This window comes from Hipposideros armiger, unplaced genomic scaffold (genome assembly GCF_001890085.2).
Source record: "Hipposideros armiger isolate ML-2016 unplaced genomic scaffold, ASM189008v1 scaffold_853, whole genome shotgun sequence".
NCBI lineage: Eukaryota > Metazoa > Chordata > Mammalia > Chiroptera > Hipposideridae > Hipposideros > Hipposideros armiger.
Genome location: NW_017732203.1, coordinates 367,944 through 379,957, shown reverse-complemented (window position 1 = coordinate 379,957; position 12,014 = coordinate 367,944). Strand labels below are relative to the sequence as shown.

Genomic DNA, 12,014 nt, shown 5'->3' with positions numbered 1-12,014 from the left:
TTTGTTCATTTATTCTGTTTTTTATTTTATTTTATTTAAGTTTTTTTTAAATTGGGGAATTGGGGGGATGGGAACAGACAAGTTGCTGTTGTTTTTTTTGTTGTTGTTCTTCAGTCTAGTTGTGGAGGACGTTGCTTCAATGGCCCAAGTTGGCACCATCATTGTGCTCTTCCCAGGCGAGGCAGAAGTCGCCAGCTTCTGGACAGCCGCTCACTGCGGCTGCTGGCTACACACGGTAGCCCTTGGCAACCCACTGCAGCCTATATGCCATCGCCGGTGACTCATGGCAGGCCAGCTCCAGGTTGATCTGTTGTTCAGCATCTTAGCTGTAGAGGGCAGTGTCACTGGCCCTCATATGTGGGATCCGAAATGGGGCCCTCTGGCGTCCCAAGCCAGTTCTTAACCACCGCGCCACTCAGCCGGCCCGTCAATTGAGTCTTTTTTTTTTAGCTGAGCCATCCTGCTACCTGTTGGCAGCTCAGCGGCTGCTCAGCTCGGGCTGGACTCAAACCGCTGTTGCTCAGAGCTCAAACTCTTGAGTGAGCTCTTAACCAACTGAGCCACTCGGCCGGCCCCGAATTGGGTCTTAATAATGACATTAATGCGTTTGACTAAGCCTGAGGATTGAGGGTGATAAGCACAGGGAAAGTCAGCCAAATAGCACAGACTTGTCTAATCGCCTGACTGGTAAAATGGATTTCCCTGTCACTATATAGTTCAGGAGAGGTTCCCCGGGTAGGAATGGTCTTTTTCAAAAGGACTTTGGCCACAGAAGAAGCAGTAGCCTGTCTACAGGGGAAAGCTTCAGTCCAGTGAGAAAACATACAGAGCATGAAGAAAACATATTTATATCCATGAGACAGGGGAAGCTGTATAAAATCCACTTGCCAGTGCTCGAACTATTAGGCCATTTAAAATGTCTGAGAGCAGTGTGAACAGGCTTCCCTGGGTTGTACTTTGGACAAGTGAGTTAGGCGCTTTTTGTGGCCTTATTAACGTTTCCCTACCAGTATTTGATTCATGAATGCTATCATTTTGTCAGTGGACCAATAATTTAGTGCATGTACAGTAGTTTGGAGTGGGAATTTTTAGTCTGTTATGACTGGATTATAATTTGACCTGAACTAGATCTTTCTCTGTTTATCTAACCAACAATTGTTCAATCTCCAATCATGTTTTTCCTTTTCTGCAGTCAATTTTTCAGCTTCTCTAGGCAGTTTTTCTAAGTTTTCATTTGGGGAAATATCATTTTGGACCATGACAGAGGTTTGACTAATATTGTTTCCTGTTCCTTGTGGAAGTGTCGGCAAGATGATGTCCCTTAGTTTCCAAAGAGCCAAGTTTAGAATACTCTGGGATTTTTTATTAATTATATATTTTATTTTTCAGTTACAGTTGACAGTCAATATTATATTAGTTCCAGGTGTACAGCATAGTGATTAGACATTTATATAACTTAAGAATTGACCCCTCTTCTTATAAGTCTAGTACTCCCTTGACACCATATAGTTATTACAATATTATTGACTATATGTCCTATGCTGTACTTTACCTCCCTATGACTATTTTGTAACTGCTAATTTGTATTTCTTAATTCCTTCATCTTTTTCACCCAGCCCTCCAATCCCCTCCCACCTGGCAACCATCAGTTCATTCTCACTATCTATGTGTTTATTTCTGTTTTGTTTGTTCATTTCTTTTATTTTTTAGATTCCATAGGTAAGTGAAATTATATGGTATTTGTCTTTCTCAGTATAAGTTATTTCATTTAACATAATAGCCTCTAGGTCCATCCATGTTGGTGAAAATGGTAAGCTTTCATTTGTTTTTATGGCTGAGTAATATTCTATTATATATATGGACCACATCTTCTTTATCCAGTAATCTATCAATGGACACCTAGGTTGCTTCCTTATCTTCATTATTGTAAATAATGCTGCAATGAATTTAGGGATGCATATATCTTTTCAAATTCTATTTTGGGTTTCTTTCGATATATACCCAGAAGTGGGATTGCTGGATCATATGATAGTTCGAGTTTTAATTTTTTGAGGAATTTCGTACTGTTTTTCATAATGGCTGCACCAATTTGCAATCCACCCAACAGTTCATGAGGGCTCCCTTTTTTCCATATCCTCATCAGCACTTGTTGTTTGTTGATTTATTGATGATAGCCATTCTGATAAGTGTGAGGTGATATCTCATTGTGGTTTTAATTTGCATTTCCCTGGTGGTTAATGATATTGAGCATCTTTTCATATGGCTGTTGGCCATCTGTATGTCTCTTGGGAGAATGTCCATTCAGGTCCTTTGCCCATTTTTTAATTGGCTTGTTTGTGTTTTGGATATTAAGCTGTAAGAGTTCCTTATATATTCAGGATATTAACCCTTTGTTGGATGTGTTATTCACCAATATCTTCTCCCATTCAGTAATTGTCTTTTTGTTTTGTTGATGGTTTCCTTGTTTGTGCAAAATCTTTTTAGTTTGATGTAGTCTCATTTGTTTATTTTTTAATTTTGTTTCTCTTGCCTGAGGAGATATATCAGAGAAAATAACATTAAAACAGTTTACTGCCTATATTTTCTTCTAGGTGTTTTATGGTTCCGGGTCTTACATTTAAGTCTTTAACCATTTTGAGTTTATTGTTGATTGTGGTGTAAGAAGGCGGTCCAGTTTGTATTTTTTAATTTTGCATGTATCTGTCCAGTTTTCCCAACACCATTTATTGAATAGACAGTTTTTGCCCAGCTGTATGTTCTTGCCTCCTTTGTCATGGATTAACTGATCATACAGGCATGGGTTTATCTCTCTGTTCTATTGATCTATGTGTCTGTTTTTAAGCCAGCACCATACTGTTCTGATTACTATAGCCTTGTAATACAGTCATATCAGGTAGCATAACACATCCAACTTTTTCTTTTTTCTCAAGATTGCTGTGGCTTTTCAGGGTCTTTTGTGGTTCCATATCAATTTTAGGATTATTTGTTCTAGTTCTGGAAAAAAATGCCATTGGTGTTTTGATGGGGATTGTATTGAATCTATAGATTGCTTTGGGTAGAATGGACATTTTAAGGATGTTAATTCTTCCTATCCATGAGTGTGGTATATGCTTCCATTTATTGTATCTTCAATTTCTTTCTTCAATGTCGTATAATTTTCCAACTACAGTTCTTATACCTCCTTAGTTAAATTTATTCCTGGGTATTTTATTGATTGATTGATTGATTGATGCAATTGTGAATGGGATTGTTTTCTTAATTTCTCGTTATGATAGTTCTTCATTGGTGTATAAAAATGCAACCAATTTCTGAATATTAATTTTGTACCCTGCTACTTTACCAAATTAATTTATCAGTTCTAGTAGTTTTTTTGTGGAATCCTTAGGGTTCTCTCTATATAGTATCATGTCATCTGCAAATAATGACAGTTGTACTTCTTCCTTTCCAAATTGGATGGCTCTTAAATGATGAAAGTGGACATCCTTGTCTTGTTCCTGATCTCAAGGAAAATGTTTTAAGATTTTCACCATTGAGTATGATGCTAGCTGTGGATTTGTCATACATGGCCTTTATAATGTTGAAATATGCTCTCTCTATTCTCACTTTGTTGAGAGTTTTTATCATAAATGAATGCTGGATTTTGTCAAATGCCTTTTCTACATCTATTGATGTGATCATATAATTTTTATCCTTCATTTTGTTTATGTGGTGTATCATGTTAATTAATTTATGGATATTGAACCAAACTTGCATCCCAAAATAAATTCCTCTTGATCATGGTGTATGATCTTTTTAATGTATTGCAGAATTCAGTTTCTTAGTATTTTGTTGAAGATTTTTGCATCTATGTTCATCAAGGATATTGACCTATAATTCTCCTTTTATGTAATGTCTTCGTCTGGTGTGGGAATCAAGGTAATGGTGGTCTCGTAAACTGAGCTAGGAGCCTTTCCTCCTCTTGAATTTTTTGGAATACTTTGAGAAGGATAGGTGTTAATTCTTTTTTGGATGTTTGGTAAAATCCATCTAAGTAGCCATCTGGTACAGGACTTTTTTTTGTTGGGAATGTTTTTGGTTACTGATACAATTTTGTTGATAGTTATCTGTCTGTTCATATTTTCATTTTTCTTCGTGATTCAGTCTTGGAAGATTGTATGTTTCTAGGAATGTCTATGTCTTCCAGGTTGTCCAATTTGTTGGCATATAATTATTTGTAGCAATTTCTTTTAATCTTTTGCATTTCTGTGGTGACAGTCATCACTTTTCTTTCATTTCTGAGTTTATTTATTTGGGTCCTCTCTCTTTTTTTCTTGACAAGTCTGGCTAAAGGTTTATCATTTTTGCTTATCTTTTCAAAGAACCCACTCTTGATTTCATTAATAATTTGTAATGTTATTTTACACTCCATTTTATGTATTTGCATTCTGATCTTTAGTATTTCCTTCGTTCTACTCACTTTGGGATTTGTTTGTTGTTCTTTTTCTATTTCCTTTTTGTATAAGGTTACATTGTTTGAGATTTTTTTCTTATTTTTTTAAAATTATTTTTTATTATGTAATACACATTTTTCAGAATTAGTTTCAGCTGTACAACACAGTGCAATAGTTATACTTTTTACCCCTCGAAGTGACAACCCCCCTCCCCCAATCCGCCGCCTCATTTCCCCCCAATATCATACATATCTATTACAAATCCCTTGACTCCACTCCCACACTATACTCCACGTCCCATGACTATATATATATATAAATATATATATACACACACACACACACACACACACACACACACACATATTCAATTATAGTTGACATACAATATTATACAACATCAACTTCAGGTGTACAGTGCAGTGATTCTTTCTTATTTTTTAAGGTAGACCTGTATTGCCATGAATTTCCATCTTAGGGCTGACTTCCACTGTGTCCCATAAATTTGGGGTCATTGTGTTTTCATTTTCATTTGTATCCAGGTATCTTTTGATTTCTTCCCTGATCTCATTGTTAACTCATTCATTATTTAGTAGCATGTCATTTAGCTTCCATGTGTTTGTGTGTTTTTCAGTTTTGTTTTGTTTTTGTAATTGATTTCTAGTTTCATACCATTGTGGTCAGAGAAGATGCTTTGTATGATTTTAATCTTCTTAAATATATTGAGAATTGTTTTGTGACCTAACATGTGGTCTGTCTTGGAAAATCTGCGATGTGCACTTGGAAAGAATGTATATTCTGCTACTTTGGAGTGAAATGTTCTAAAAATAATAATTAAATCCATAGATCTAAGGAATCATTTAAGGTATCATTGTTTTCTTATTGATTTACTTTCTGAAAGATCTATCCATTGATGACAATGGGGTGTTAAAGTGCCCTACTATGACTGTATTACTGTCGATCTTGCTATTTATGCCCATCAATATTTGCTTTATATATTTAGGTGCTTCTACATTGGTTGTGTGAATGTTTATAAGAGTATGTCCTCTTGTTGTATTTATCCCTTTTTCATTATGTAATGTCCTTCTTTGTGTCTTGTAACAGTCTTTGTTTTAAAATCTATTTTGTCTGATATAGGTATTGCTACTTCACCTTTTTTCATTTCTACTTGCATGAAGTATTTTTTTCCATACCGTTACTTTCAGTCTGTGTGTGTCTTTTGATCTGAAGTGGGTCTCTGATAGGCGGCATATGCATGGGTCTTGTTTTCTTATCCATTCAGCCACTCTGCTGTCTTTTGATTGCAGCATTTAATCCATTTACATTTAAAATGATTATTGATAGGTATATAGTTATTGCCATTTCATTATTCATATTTTTTATTATATCTTCTTCTTCTTAAAGAATCCCTTTAACATTTCTTGTAATACTGGTTTGGTGGTGGTGAACGCCTTTAGCTTTTTCTTGTCTGGAAAGCTCTTTACCTGTCCTTCAATTCTAAATGATAGCCTTGCTGGGTAGAGTAATCTTGTTGTAGGTTTTTGCTTTTCACCACTTTAAGTACTTCATGCCAATCCCTTCTGACCTGCAAAGTTTCTGTTGGGAAATCAGCTGACAATCTTATGGGAGCTCCCTTGTAGGTAACTAACTGCTTTCTTCTTGCTGCTTTTAAGATTCTTTCTTTGTATTTAACCTTTGGCATTTTAATTATTATGTGTCTTTGTGTGGTTCTCTTTGGGTTCATCTTGTTTGTGACTCTGTGTACTTTCTGGACTTGTATGCTTATTTTCTTTGCCAGGTTAGGGAAGTTTTAAGTCATTATTTCTTCAAGTAGGTTTTAATTCCTTGCTCTCCTCCTCCTGGTATCCCTATGATGTGACTATTGTTATGCTTGATGTTGTCCCAGAAGTTTTTTAAACTATCATAATTTTTTTAAATTATTTTTTTATTTTTGCTGTTCCATTGGATGTTTTCCGCTACATTGTCTTCCAAATCACTGATTTGATCCTCAGCTTCATCTAATCTGCTGTTGATTCCATCTAGTGTATTCTTCATTTCAGTTATTGCATTCTTCATTTCTGACTGGTTCTTTTTTATTTTTTTCTCTTTGTGTGAGTTTTCACTGAGTTATCTATTTTTCCTCTAAGTTAATTGAGCATACTTGTAACCAGTGGGTTAAACTCTTTATCTGGTATATAGCTTGCCTCAATTTTGTTTAGTCCTTTTTCTGGAGTTTTGTCCTTTTCTTTCATTTGAGATATTCTTCTTTGTTTCCTCATTTTGGCTGCCTCCCTGTGTTTGTTTCTATGTATCAGATAGATCTGCTATGCCTCTGATTCTTGGCAGGGTGGCATTATGTAGAAGGTGTCCTGTGGGACCCAATGGCTCAGTCTTTCTAGTCACATGAGAGAGGTGCTCCAGGGGTGTTCCTTGTGTGGATTGCATGTGCCCTGTTGTAGTTGAGCCTTGATTGCTGTGGGCACATCAGTGGGTGCAGTTGACCCTCAGGCTGACTAGCTGGGAGGACTCACTGTGACTACCACAGACAAGCTGTTGTGTGGGGCCTGACCCTACAGATTGGAATTTATTATAGCAAGGCTCTGGTGCCTGCTGAGTCCACCCTTTGAGTGTGTCATTTGTGTAGATAATTGATTGGTGCTCTGGCTTGATCTGAAATCAGTAATCATGTGTTTTTGTTCTGGGGCCTCTTGGGAGGGGCTCTGGTGCAGATTCATATCAGCTGCTGTCTGTTCCCAGCCTGAAACCACCTAGTAGAAGCTACAAAGTGATCTTCGGTGGGTAGCTGCCTGTGCTGGGCTGTTCCTGGGAGAGGCTAATCTGTGAACTGAAGTTGGCTGCCTCTAGTGCCAGGCTGGGGCCACTTAGCAAGAGGTGCACAGGCACACTGAAGACAGCTGCTGCTTGTTCAGGGTTTGTGGACCTCTCAGAGATTTTACAGAAGTTCACAACACAGGACAAGGCTTAAACCTTAGGATCTCAATAATAACTAAAGCATCAGGTAAAATATAGCATCCAATAATTCCTAAACATACTATTTTTTATTTTATTTCTGCTGGTAGTAAGGAAATGTCATTGCTTCCACAACATTCCAAAATCATGAGCTACTCTGAAAGCATATCTACTATCAGTATAAATGTTGGCAGTTTTGCTCTTAGCTAGGATGCAGCATGTATAAATGCATAGAATTTGGCTTGTTGGGTCATAGTAGCCAAAAACAAATGTGCCACTTCAGTTACATCAAAATGTGTTGATATTGCATATCTAGCACAATATTTGCCATTATCACCTATTAAATAAGACCCATCAGTGAGCCATAAGAAGTCAGTGTCACTCACAGGAGTTTCCTGCAAATCATCACCGGGGTCAGGAGGTGTCCCATCAGTGGTAAACAGTTGTGAGGGGATTTGTTGGTAACAAAGGGGAGTAGAGTATTAGGATTAAATTTATTACAACATGAAAGAGTTATACGAGGAGCAGTTAACAAAAGGATTCCATAGGAGGTCAGGTGGCTGACTGAAAAATGTTGTGTATGATGAGAAATCAGGAAGGCTTCTACTACATGGGGTACAAAGTTGGTTAAAGGGGATTCCACAATGATTTCCTCAGAGGCCTTAAATAAAAAGGGAGTGGCAGTAATGGCTCAAAGGCAAGGAAGATATCCTTATGCCACAGTGTCTAGTTACTGACATAATACCTGATGGGTCAATGGTGCTCCCCATGTTTTGCGGGTGAATACCCCAAGGGCATTCCTTTCATTTTTATATACAAAAAGGAAAAATGGAATCTGATAGCTGGAATGCCCAAGGACAGGTGGGTTCATTAAATCCTCCTTTAAGGCTTTGAAAGATATGTTGTCCTCTTCTTCCCATAAAATTGGGCCAGGGTTGTCTTTCTTTAGTAAAACACACAGAGGTTTGGGCATAAGAGAGAAATTTGGGTCAAATTTTGGCAGTAACCAACTAGCCCAAGAAAATCTCACAGTTGATGCTTAGTTTTGGGTTTTGGAAAACGTAGGACACCATGAAGCCTATCTGGATCTAGGTGCAGCTCTTGTTCTGATATCAGATATCCTAAATATTTAACTTGGGTTTGAGCAAACTGCAATTTTTCTGTGGCGACCTTATGTCCCTTAAAGACTAAAAGCTTTAGCAAGTGGATACTCTCTTCCTGTGAGGAGACTTGGGAGGAAAAGCAAAGAAGGTTTTGGTTTCATATAAGGACTTTCATTTGCTGGAGTTGAAAATTAAGAATATTAGTGTTTTTTCTTTCAGATGACTCATCGAGGGTGTGAGCAAGCTGATTTGCCAAATTGACCAAATCTAGAGTGGACATGGCTTTCCATTCCACACTTGTCCTTTTAACTTAAATAGAAAGGTCTCAGTTCAGCCCATAAATAAACTGCCCAGGTGGAATCACCATCTGAAGGAAGACCAGAATTTTCTTTGAAAAGAATCTTAAGTCAATTATAATTGTTATGAACAGGTTCATGCTCATGAGCAAGCCTGAATTTTGTTTCAATCAACAGGCTTTGGGAAAGACCAAACTACCTGATGAAGTTACTTAGCAATTGCCCAAGCTTAATCATATATATCGGTGGGTTGGTCTCCTGCTCGTAATCCTAGAAACCTTTAGGATTTTCCCAATAAGCAGTTTTTATCCAAGGCTGAACCTGGCCTTTACTGACAAACATATGAACTAGCTGATGTAGTTGGAGAAACCAGGTTGATAAGTTGGAATGACTATACTAAAATCCTCAGCAAATCTGTGGAGATCCTCAGTTACTTTGGGAAGATTTTTAACTATGGATCACAGTTCAGCTTTTGTCTAGAGGATATAAGAAATTAGTGGTTTAGCCTTTCAATCCTCAGAAGGCTTAATTTTAAAGGGACAGGTTCTGATAGGTTCAGAGGAGGAGGAAGATGGCACCAGAAGCAGAATCTGAGACAAAGGAGATGGGGAGAGGCTTCTGGAGCCATTTGTCTTCCTTTAATCTTTTGTTTGCTTCAGTTAATCTTAAATTTTTATTTTGCAAAGAGGCAATTTTAGACTCTTGGTAGTTTGGAAGCCTCAAAATACCAATAAAAATAGGTGTTCCATTTCAGTTTTGACAATTTCAGAATCAAGTTGTCCAATTCAATTTTAAGAAAAATAAGTTTGGGAAGGGCAAAATTTCGTCATAATGGCAATTGTTATTCTCAATAACTTTTGGTCAAATCGATATATTTAGTTAGAATTGTGCATGAGGAAGAATAACGGTCTCTAAACATAGATCTCTAGAGGAAAAGACTAAACAGCCTGCAGACCAAATATCAGTACAGTTTTACTAGGAACATGCTGGTTTCAAAAGGAATTGGGCCAAAGACTGAACAGCACAGTGCCAGTGGAACAGCCAGGTATCAAAAGATTCAAGCCAAAGAGCCCACTGAATATTTGTGGACAAAACAGGCTTTAACCAGAAAAGGATGAAGCCTTAAGTTAGATTGCTAAATAGAGCCTGGTGAGCATCAAAGAGAGTAGAAGCTTGGATCCAGAAGATAGACTTATCCTCAGACTCCAGGGTCAGCGAGGAAGCGGTGAGCTCAGTAGGCTCTGTGGGTACCACACTTGTTTACTCATCAGCTGTCAGGGGTCTTCTTGGATCCCCAAATGAACCACCAAATAATGTTGACCTTAAACAAATAGACAGACAAATATTTGCCAGTAAAATGGATTTATTCAGGAACAATAAAGAACTGCATTTGGGACATGCCATCTAATAGCAAACCACATGTAAGCCCAGAGAAACAAAGGAGAGGCATGCTCTTTTATGGGCTTGGGAGGGACTGTTGTAAACAAAGAGTCCATTGGAGGAAACTGAAAGTTTCAAGTATAGTGACTTTTCATTGGCATTCTGTTGTCTGAGCTGTTAGTGGAGCAGGAGGACTCTTTTTTTCCCTCCTGCTGAGGTAGTAAAGTAGTATCACTCCCTGCCAAATGCAAGGTGTGTCTCTTACTGTTGGGGTCAGTAGTGTGTTGAGTGACATGTGTAAGAGTTCTCTCTTCTAACCTCCCAAATCCACTTTAAGTGAGGTTTCTGTTTATTAATTTTCACAGTGGGAACATTTATACATACTGTCAGAAGTCTAAATTGGTAGAATAACTTTGGGAAACAGTTTGGTGCCCCTGGGACCCAGGGATGCCACACCTAGGTGTCTATACTCTACAGCATTAATTCATACCAGTGATTTTGATTTCACCAAAGAGGACAAAAATCTTAAATATTACAATGATTTATGGCCCTCCAGGAGCCACAGATCATAAAAAATATATAGCATATTTGTGGTATTAAAATTTCATTAGGAGGATTAGGAAAACAATGTATAAGAGGTTCTTTAGGGGGGTGATAATGAAAAAGAGGTTGCAAAACACTGTCTGAGAGAAACTCAGGTATGTGCCCGGGAGGTGTGTAGTTAAGCCTGGAGCATCACCACTCATACCAGCCACAAGACAGGAAACAGCCCACTGTTCTCCACCAGTACCATAGATACGTAAAATTTGAAATATTCATGAAATGCAAGACTGTACATCAAAGAGAATGAATCAATCACAGCACATGAGAAGCTGAATAAAAAAAGCCAGTCAGAGGGCCAGCCGAGTGGCTCATTGGTTAAGAGCTGGCTTGGGATGCTGGCTCTGAGCATCAGGGCCCCGGTTCGGATCCCACATAAGGGCCAGTGACACTGTCCTCTACAGCTAAAATGGTGAACAACAGCTCGACCTGGAGCTGGGCTGCTGTGAGTTGCCGGCGACGGCGTAGTCTGCAGTGAAGCTGCAATGGGCTTCCATAAGCTACCGTGTGTGGCCGGCAGCCAGCATGAGCAGCCGGCAGCCAATGTGAACTGCCAAGAGCTGCTGTGAGCGGCCGTCCAGAGGCCGGCGACTGATCTGCCTCACCCAGGAAGAGCGCAATGATGGTGCCAACTTGGGCCAGTGAAGCAACGTCCTCCACAACCAGGCTGAAGAACAAAAGGACAGCAACTTGTCTGTTCCCCTCCCCCCGATTCCCCAGCACTGTTCCCATCCCCCAATTCCCCAATTAAAAAAAAAATCTTAAAAAAATATGCCAGTCAGAGAAGAAAAGCTACTGGGGATGGTTCCATTTTTATAAGGTTAAACCATGCAAAACTCAACAGAAGCAAATGCTGAAACAAAGACAAGCACAGGTGTGATTTATAAAAAGTTACAAATTTTGGATATTTCTCTAAAAGAGATAGAAGGGAATAGGATTAGAGTGAGGTTAACAGGAGGTTGAAATCTAAGGTTCTGGTATTTTTGTTAAACAGGATGTTTAACAAACCATGGGTGTTTATTTTATTAATTTTCAAACTATGTTTGCATGTATGAGGTCAGACAATTAAGTTTGCGAATTCATCCTAGAAAAAGTGCTACATACCTCATTGCTGAATATCACTACAGTCATCTTCAAAGTACTCTCCTTGGGAAGCTTATCACTGGTGCCAGCGTCTAGTCCACCCTTCAAAGCAATTTTGGAACTCTTTTTCTGGAATGGCCATCAGAGCTGTC

General features: G+C 38.4%; 1 protein-coding gene across 4 annotated transcripts in view; it reads left to right on the top strand.

Annotated features, from left to right (window-relative positions):
• The window catches only part of ARHGEF4 (Rho guanine nucleotide exchange factor 4), an 83,397-nt gene that overhangs the window by 49,325 nt on the left and 22,058 nt on the right, over positions 1–12,014 (top strand). The gene's annotated exons all lie outside the window — the stretch shown is intronic.